Source organism: Miniopterus natalensis, chromosome 8, assembly GCF_054644295.1.
Source record: "Miniopterus natalensis isolate mMinNat1 chromosome 8, mMinNat1.hap1, whole genome shotgun sequence".
NCBI classification, from domain to species: domain Eukaryota; kingdom Metazoa; phylum Chordata; class Mammalia; order Chiroptera; family Miniopteridae; genus Miniopterus; species Miniopterus natalensis.
In genome coordinates this window covers 33,301,412-33,310,941 of record NC_142088.1, presented here as the reverse complement: position 1 = coordinate 33,310,941, position 9,530 = coordinate 33,301,412, and the positions used below count along the sequence as shown (strand labels likewise).

The 9,530-nt window shown below is 36.5% G+C and overlaps 1 pseudogene; it reads right to left on the bottom strand.

The window, feature by feature from the left end:
* Nucleotides 1-8,214: 8,214 nt before the first annotated feature.
* On the bottom strand, nt 8,215-9,214 carry LOC107524066 (glyceraldehyde-3-phosphate dehydrogenase pseudogene; annotated as a pseudogene).
* Between the last annotated feature and the right edge of the window lie 316 nt (nt 9,215-9,530).

Genomic DNA, 9,530 nt, shown 5'->3' with positions numbered 1-9,530 from the left:
TTTCAGGCAAAGGTAAAGAATCTGCAAATCATTAATTAAATAATTATGCATTAAATCAGTTTTGTGCTTCAGTGATACCTATTGGTCTTCCACAAACTTATTTTCCTTATGTTGTCAGTGTTTCTCCCTCTGTGAGTAGATATTTCCTGATGATGTTGTATGGTCTATTGTCTCCTAGACTTTTACAGATGTCCATCTTCAACTTGATTTATACTTCCTGTTAATGACATAGTGTCCCATTGCAGGCTGACTTACTGTATCTCATTTTATCATCAGACCTCTGAATCTTAGCAGCTAACCCAGTCAGAACTATTAAGGCATGTCTTCTATTATCTTAGATGAACTTTTACCCTGGAACACAAATTCTGAATGACTAGTACTCAAGTATAAAGTGGCTTTGTTAAATTACTGAGTAACTTAGTTGCTTATTAACCAGTAAGAATTGTTAAATACAAATATAACACATGTAACTGTTCCACAATACTTGAATTGCAAGGAAGCTATATTTCTTTAGTTTTGAAAATCAAATCAGATAGAGCTTTGGGCTTCTATGAGTCAAGGTCAAATCAAATTTTTGGAACAACCATCTTCCTTTCTTAAATCATGCCAGAAACTCAGAAATTGTAGTTTAGAAAAATTAGGGAGAGGCATATGGTCATTGGTCCATTGGGAAGGCTGAAAAGTGCTCTTGGCTCAAGCCTAGCTACTTGGCTTGTAGAGGGCCTTTCTCTGTGTCCATATGGCCTCAGCCTAGGGCCCTCACTGCGTCTCCTAAGTATGCCATTCCCACCTGAGGTTCTGCCACTTCAAGGCCCTGCATAAGAGGAATACAAGTTCCTGCTACATAAGGAAACAATACCTTCCCATTTCTAGAAGATTCAATCATATTTCTCATGTTTAGTCACTGCCTCCCTCCTCTTAATGTCTGGAGTCATGCCTATCTTGGACAATGCTATTTAATTCTGTTTAAAGCCAATTTTTTCATAATGAACCAGTTCACTAAAATGATCAGTTAGATATCCTGACCCCAAGTTCTTTTCTTTCTTAGGAGGAACAGGGGAAATATTCTCAACTATTGATAATGAACTTAATTTCTCAATGAGATCATTGTGCCAGACATAGTTTTAGTAAATCACTAGACTACCAAATGTGAATCTATATAGCTTAATTTAATTGAATATGTTGAACAAAAGTACAAAGGAGATCAAGCTGGAGATTAACGAAGAACCAAGCTCTGATCCTATAAAGACCTGCTATAAAAATAGAGAGTGTAGAATAAAAATAATAAGGAAATAAGCATGCAGTTAACCTAGCAATGTTGTCAATGTATAGAAAACAAAGAATTAATTCCATCAAAAATAAAAGCATGCTGTGAGATGAAAATATGGTTCAAACATTTTAGTGTTGTTTCTAGTAGGTTTTCATAACAAGGATAGTATCTTGAAGAAGTTATACCTTGTCTTTGAGAAATCATTTAACCTTTCATTCAAATAATCATATACCAGTAACATAAATACATGGGCAGATATAGATTTAGGCTATTATGATAAATTTTGAGAAAATGACAATCACATTACAGTTGTATATAGTCCTGGCAGAAACTGGCAGATGTAGGAAAGAGGTGTTACTATTAGTTGGCTTGTAAAGTAAACCTTTGGAAACGGCTTCTTGTGTAGCACTGAGATTAACTTGAGTGCTTATTAAATGTAGAGAACTGTGTTAGACATTGTGGGGAATTTAGAAATGAATAATACATGAATGTTTCAATCAGGTACTCATATTCCTATGATAAAACCTATTTTTAAATAAGTAATGTAAGAAAGATTAACTAATATAATAGAGGTCCTATAATCAATGTAAAAAGCATACTTTGATAAATTTTAAAGAAAAAAATGTGATTTGAGAAAGGGCTAAAATGTACATGCATTTGTAAGTAGTGTGGTGTGTCTCAAGCATGGGGAAGGTGGCACAGTGAAAAGAGCGTTGATGGATGCTTGATCAATTAATACAGTTACATCTCACTATTTGAGCTGTTATTAAGCCATAGTATCGGCCATAGTTGTAACTGACATTCAGATATCTTTAGCATGTCTAAATGATGTCAGTGCAGCGGATGCCAGATGTGTTTTGGTAGGAGTAGATTGCCTTTGTAGGGACAGCTTTTCTAGGAAAATGGGGAGAGAAAGCATGTTGTATCTTTCCCCAGCTCGGATTTCTGAGGCCTCCTTTCCAGATTAAGCTGACAAAACAGATTTCCTGGAGAATTTAGCAGAATTAGGGAGGTAAGCAGTGTAGGTACTAGGATGACAAAATGTTACAGAGAGGGAGAGATGGGCAATCTGTTTACTTACGGATGGAAGTTGGGATCCTTTAAGATCGTGAGGATGTGAGACCTTAAGAAGTGGTGCATAGAGGAGTGGTGGCGTGAGCGAGGACAGTGATGTGCAGTGGGAGAGGGGGAAGGCCAGTGGGCCTGGCAGTCAGGATGTCCTGGGAAGGTTGGAATTGGGGTAGATGCTGTGCATCTGTGAAATGCCTCTGAATGCGCTAAGAGTATGACAGAAGGCCCTTGCTGGTTGTCTGAATGCCTATTAAGGTACAGACAGAGAGGGAATTTGTTCTCATTAATATCCAAAGATACAAAGAGTCTTGGGAAAATTTAGGGTTGCTGTACTATTTATAGGAAAACAAGAGAGTGTTTGTATTATGTTTACTAAAAATCTATTCATCCAACTTGTATCAGTCATGAAGAGTAAATTCCAGGCCCTCTTTTTCCAGTTAATTTCAAGGTACATATTCAACAGAGGCCAGGTATGTGTGTGGGGTGTCTCCTCTTCTGCCCTTGATGGCTCTAATGCCAAAGGGATTTCCTGAGCAATGCTGGCATCTCTCAGGTGCATGTAATGTATGGAAAAGACAGAGGTCATCAAAGAGCTACTGACAGCTAGCTTCTTGAGCTTATTTTTGCAGATTAGATTTAAGGCAGGTATTCCAATTGATGAGCTGTTAACAAAACTTTGTTGCTGTTACTGCTTTCTTTAATTATAACCAAGCTACAAATATCACAAGTCAAACTGGTCTTATTTAAATGCCATAAAGAGGTGAAGAAATGATGAAAGTGGCCCACAAATCTGGAGAGGTCAGAGGTGAACTCTAATAGCAGCCATGCCAGACTTTATTTTCAGCCTGCATTGACATAATGGAATTCTTTGAGTAGAACCATGGGGTATAACTTCTTTCCTGCCACCAACAAGTATTCCTGGGCCTAGAGATCAGACAAAAATACAGGCAATTATTTTTCTATCTGTAGTTTGCCTGGTTTAGTTTTTTAACCAACTAACTAACTAACTTTTAAGTTAGATATTAAATTTTGTTAAATGCTTTTTCTTCATTTACTGAGATTATGTAATTTTGTTTTTTCCTTTTTTTAGTATAGTGACTTACATTGATTAATTTTCAAATATTAGCCAAACTTATATTCCTGGGATAAATTTCACATGGTTATGATGTAATATCCTTTTCATACATTGATAGATTATTTTGTTAATATTTTGTTTAGAATTATCTATTATTATATGTGCTTTGCAAGGTTGGGTGCTGATTCTCATGGTCTTATTTATTTTTAGTAAGGTTTTAAATATTTTAAATATTTATTGGCATATGCCTTTTCTGTGGTGAATTTCTTTGCACACATTTAGTAAGTCATATTATGAATAAAATTTAAATCTTTTATGTATTAGATGGATAAAATAAGTTAACTGATAGTATTCTAGGCACCATGTGAACTTGATTTCTCCTTGTAACTGAAGGAATTGGCATGTAAGTTTATATGTTTCTGTCTCTGTGAGCTGATTGAGTTTGTTTACAGGAGGTAGAGCTTCTTTCAGACAGCATCAAGTTGAGTTCTGGAGATTCAAGGCTACAGTGTTATTCCCCAATAATCCCTGCTGACAGATCATCAATTTGCAGATGTATACATTTAAATATTTTTCCTCATAGTGTTTTTAAGTGCACAAGTAAATTGAAAAACATAAAATTAAATTCATGGGTATTATTGTATTCATCAAAGATAGAGAGCTGTTAAACAAAAGAATTTTGCACTGAAAACTGACCAGTTGCAGAGGGATGTGGCATGGGGCAGGTGCGTGTGTGGGGAGTAGCTGGGTTGGGGAATAAATTGACTTGGTTCTAAATGGTGAAATGTACATTTTAGAAAGATTGTATTGGAAATATGTGGAGGCAGGATTGCAGCAGGGTAAGACTGGAGGCAGTGAAGAGGTCATAGAAATTGTTCAGATGAGAGATGGTGAGAAATTGAACTCTTATAAGGGCAATGAGAATGGAGAGACATCATATTGGACAAATGTGGGACATCTGCACTAAAGTGATTGCAGGAGGAATGGCAGTAGGCTGTGAGACAGAAGTCAGATGACATGTTTTCAAATTCTTGACATTCACTATCTCCCAGAATCTAGGCTGAACGACAGTGGTCTCATAAAGTGATCCATAAAAATGGAATTTTCTAAAGAAAACAAATTAGGGAAAAGCTGCATACTTTTTGTATTTTTTAGAGCTTACAATAGTCTTGTGGATTTAGTGTCTCTGTCTGCTTCTATTGTATAAAAGGAGAATTAAAGAGGAATTTGAATATTTAGATTCTCTTTAAGGGAAAGGAGTTTCCAGGCATCAGATATTAGGTAGGGCTGAGTACTTGAGTCTTCCTAGGTAAGTTCAGTTTGCCTATATTCTTTCTTTAAAGATAATAGTTGTCAAAGTGACTTCTGAAGTGTGGAATTTAAGATTTGTTTTAAACCTTAGTTTAAGTGAAAACTGGTTTTGCTGGGTCCCGAAATATATTGGCATGAGCTATTTCCTGGCCATATGGGTTGTAAAATAGGCTGGGGTGTGGAGAATTAAATGAGATAATTTATGCAAAGTCCCTAGCATCATGGGCACATAGTAGGCATTCCATAAATAGTAACTATAGGACATAGATTCAGAAATCATTAACTCAAAAAGGCTGTAGTTATAAACATGAATATAGATGAAGTTATTCAGGAAGACTGTAAGGAAAAAAGAGAAAGACAAAAATATAAATCTAGAGAAATCTGGCATGTTGAGCAGGAAGTGAGAATCTGGTGAATGAAAGGAAAAAGCAATGGTTAGAGAGTTAGAAGAAGAATAAGCAGGCAATAACCATGGAAGGTGAAGCTTAGAGAAGGAAGACGTGGTCAGGCTGGGAAATGTCTTGGAGCTGGCAAAGTATAAAGGCAGCTGGGAGGGTCATTGATGAGTTTAGCAAGCCTGGATCCATCTTGCATTAGTAAATTAAGGGGAGGAAAAATTGGAAAATTCAAGTTGAGTTTTCCTGAATTTTATAATTCAGAGAAATCATGTTGGTTTAAAATGCTGTTGTTTTGAGAGAAAGAATACTTGTGCATCCCTTAAAACTCTCTGATAACAGGTAATAGATAATTGGTGACAGGAACTTTGCAGCTCTGTTGCCACAATCAAGCTTTAGGAGATATAGGCTTACTAATGAAAGAACCTACTTGGGTAAATCATCACAAGCCAAGACAAAATCATAAACCTGTTGACTTTGAGCTGCTCAAGGGCAGAAGTACCATCTGATTCAACTATGTATGCATCAAGGGACTATCCCAGGACCTGTCACTTAGCTGATGCTTAAAAAAAAAGGAATTGAAAGTTAAGGTGATTTGGTTTAGTTTGAAACTAGAACCAGAATTATAATTTTATGGTTTATTCAAAATAGAATAATATGTCAGGTATAAGAATAGGACAACAGTGTTGAGTCCTTAATTTTCAGGAGTAGACAATTAGATGAAAGGTTTTTCTTGATTAAGGTTATTGGCTGTGTTTAGATTTTTGCTTTGCTTATTTAGGCTCTTTGCCTCTTTATTATGAACTTTACCTTTTACTAAGTTCTAAGTAGAAACAGACAAGTAGCCATGTGAGCTAAAGCATAGTGCCAACCAATGCTAGGAATTTAAGTAAAAAAAAACTATGCCTAGTCTAAGTCTAAACATAAGAGACAAGAGATAGGTCAGATTTTTAGGATGAATTTACCTCATAACATTATGATTGGTTTGATATTGTTATTTATAGAAATGCAGGTATCTTCTTCAAAAAGAGTTTTAATATCTGATTAGTTCAAGTGTATTTTGAAGTGAAAAAAAATTGATGGATTTATATTCCCATAAGCAGTGTTCCAGTTGCTACACATCTTAACTAATACTGGTATTTATTGTCAGGTTTTTTTTTTTTTTTTAATTTTAATCATCCTAATAGGGTGTAGTGGTATCATATTAGTGTTTTAATTTACATTTCCCTAATGACCAGTGATGTTAAGCATCTATTCATGTGCTTATTTGCTATCTGTATCTGTTCTTTAGTGAAGTCTTTGTTTGAAACTTATGTGCATTTTTAAAAAATTGGCAGTTTTTTGAAATAATTGATTTTGAGAGTTCTTCTTATATTTCTGGTACAGATCTTCCATCAGATAGATATTTGAAAAAAAATTTCTCCCAGTCTATGGTTTCTCCTTTCATTCTCTTAACTAGCAATTCTGAAGAGCAGAGATTTTAAATTTTGTTGAAACTGACTTGATCATTTTGTTATTTTAATGTCATATCTATGTAAATAAATAAATATTACTTCATAATCTAGCCATTCCAGTTCTAGCTATTTACCTAAGATAAAGTATATGTTCATTTAAAGACTTATACATGAATTTAATGCAACTTTATTTGTAATAACTCAAAACTGTAAATAACCCATGTGTCTGTCAACCAGTGAATGGATAGACAACTATAGAATATCCATACAATTGAATATTACTCAGCAATAAAAAGGAAATTACTATTAATAGATGCTATAATATGTATGGATCTTAAAATAATAATGCTGAGTGAAAGAAGCCAGACAAAAAAAGGGTACATACTATATGTTTCAATTTATGTAGAATTCCAGAAAAATCATGCTAATCTATAATGGAAGAAGACATATTATTCTCAGGGATGAAAGGGTAGGTGGGAAGGGGCATGAGGGACTTTTGAGGGTGATGAATATGCTTATTATTTTGATTATGGTGATAGCTTTATAAAGTGTACACTTTAAAAATGTGCATTTTACTGTATGTCAACATCTACCTTACTGGAACTGTAAATAAAATAGCTTGAAAAAAATTCCAGTGTTTGTTAATTATCCCTTAGAATCATCTAGGAAAATTCAGAAGTTTAAAAAAGTGACATATTTTTTAGTCATTCACTTGAAACTCTTCATATTCATTAGAGTGGACATAATGCATCATTGATAATAAAGAATTAAATAATTACCCATGGTGAGAAAATAATGCCTATGTGCCTAGTAATGAATAAACCGAGAGTGAGAGCACAGGCACACAAGAGGGTAAAGAAAGATGAATCATAACTTACTACTTAAAAGAAAAATTGAAAATAATAATTACATGGTCAATCAAAGGGCTAGTAGATATGAATGCTTTATAACTAATTTATTATGAAATAGAAATTAGAATAATAGGTAGAGCTAATTAGGAAAATGCAGGAGAAAATAGATATTTATGATAAGATATTAAGTTCTGTGATGAGTTCACTTAGTACTAGCTTAATAAAGGAAGTCAGAGGCAGGGTGGAGTTGAATGGGAAATGGGTCATTAACTGTAACAAAGTGCTTATAATGTACAAAGACAGATTAATAATGACAATGACAATGTCACTGGTAATAAATGCAAAAAGCAATTGTACTTTTTATATATTTATTTTTTTCAAGTTCTTTCTAATTACCCTTCTCTAGGGTAATTTGTAGGGTTTTCTATTTAAAAATTTTTTTTCTGGTGTATGTCAGGGACCTTACTACTGCAGTAATGATGATAATTATAATTACCAACTAATTGTTAAAAACTAGAAAGAACTTAGAAAGAGAAGACATTATAAATGCAATGATTTTTCAGTATTTAAATGATTCTTGAAAGTTTTTTTTTTTCTGGGTACAGTGACTTTATTGATGGTGCATGACAACATAGGGCTCCCTAAGCCCCTCCCCTTCTTTAGGGGGTATGGGATGGAAACTGTGGAGGTCAGGAGATTGTGTGTTGGGGGATCAGTTTGGGGCAAGAACTCCCCAGCAGCTGAGGGCCTCTCTTCCTCTCCCTGGGGCTGGTGGTCCAGGGGGCTCTTACTCCTTGGAGGCTATGTGGACCATGAGGTCCCCCTCCCTGTTGCTATAGCCAAATTCATTATACCAGGAAACAAGCTTTGACAAAGTGGTCATTGAGGGCAATGCCAGCCCCAGCATCAAAGGTGGAAGAGTGAGTGTCACTGTTAAAGTTGCAGGAGATAACCTGGTCCTCCGTGTAGCCCAGGATGCCCTTGAAGGAGTCCTCTGATGCCTGCTCCACTACCTTCTTGATGTCATCGTATTTGGCAGCTTTCTCCAGGCAGAAGGTCAGATCCACAACTGACACATTGGGGTTGGGGGCACGGAAGGCCATGCCAGTGAGCTTCCCATTCAGCTCAGGGATGACCTTTCCCACAGCCTTGGCAGCTCCAGTAGAAGCAGGAATAATGTTCTGGGCAGCCCCTTGGCCATCACGCCACAACTTCCCAGAGGGGCCATCCATGGTCTTCTGGGTGGCAGTGATGGCATGGACTGTGGTCATGAGTTCTTCCAAGATGCCAAAATTGTCATGGATGACCTTGGCCAGAGGGGCCAAGCAGTTGATGGTGCAGGAGGCATTGCTTACAATCTTGAGGGAGTTGTCATAGTTGTCATGGTTCACACCCATCACAAACATGGGGGCATCCGCAGACGGGGCAGAGATGATGACCCTCTTGGCTCCATCCTTCAAGTGAGCCCCAGCCTTCTCCATGGTAGTTAAGACACCAGTGGGCTCCACAACATACTCAGCTTCGGCATCACCCCATTTGATGCTGGTGGGCTCTCTCTCCTGGAAGATGGAGATGGACTTTCCGTTGATGACAAGCTTCCCGTTCTCAGCCTTGACTGTGCCTTTGAACTTGCCATGAGTAGAGTCAAACTGGAACATGTACCCCATGTAGTTGAAGTCAATGAAGGGGTCATCGATGGCGACAATATCCACTTTGTCAGAGTTAATAGCAGCCCTGGTGACCAGGCGCCCAATACGGGCAAATCCGTTCACTGAAACCTTCACCATCATGTCACTGGGCTGCGATTGGTACTGCGCCGGAAGACGCTGCTGTCTGATGAACAGGAGGAGCAGGGAGCCCAGTGTTTAAAGGTTTATTATTTAGTATACTTCTGGTTAATAAGATGTACTCATGAAACAACTCACTTTCAGATACTGATTTAGCCATCTCAGTGCAGTAGAAATATTATGAATTATCAATAGGTTTTCTAAATTCTACTGTACTGATTTTACATAAATTAGGGCATTAAATACAAATTGAAAATGTAATAGAAGTTATCAAAAATGAAATATTGTATCTAATGCTAAATTACAGTGAGCTTTT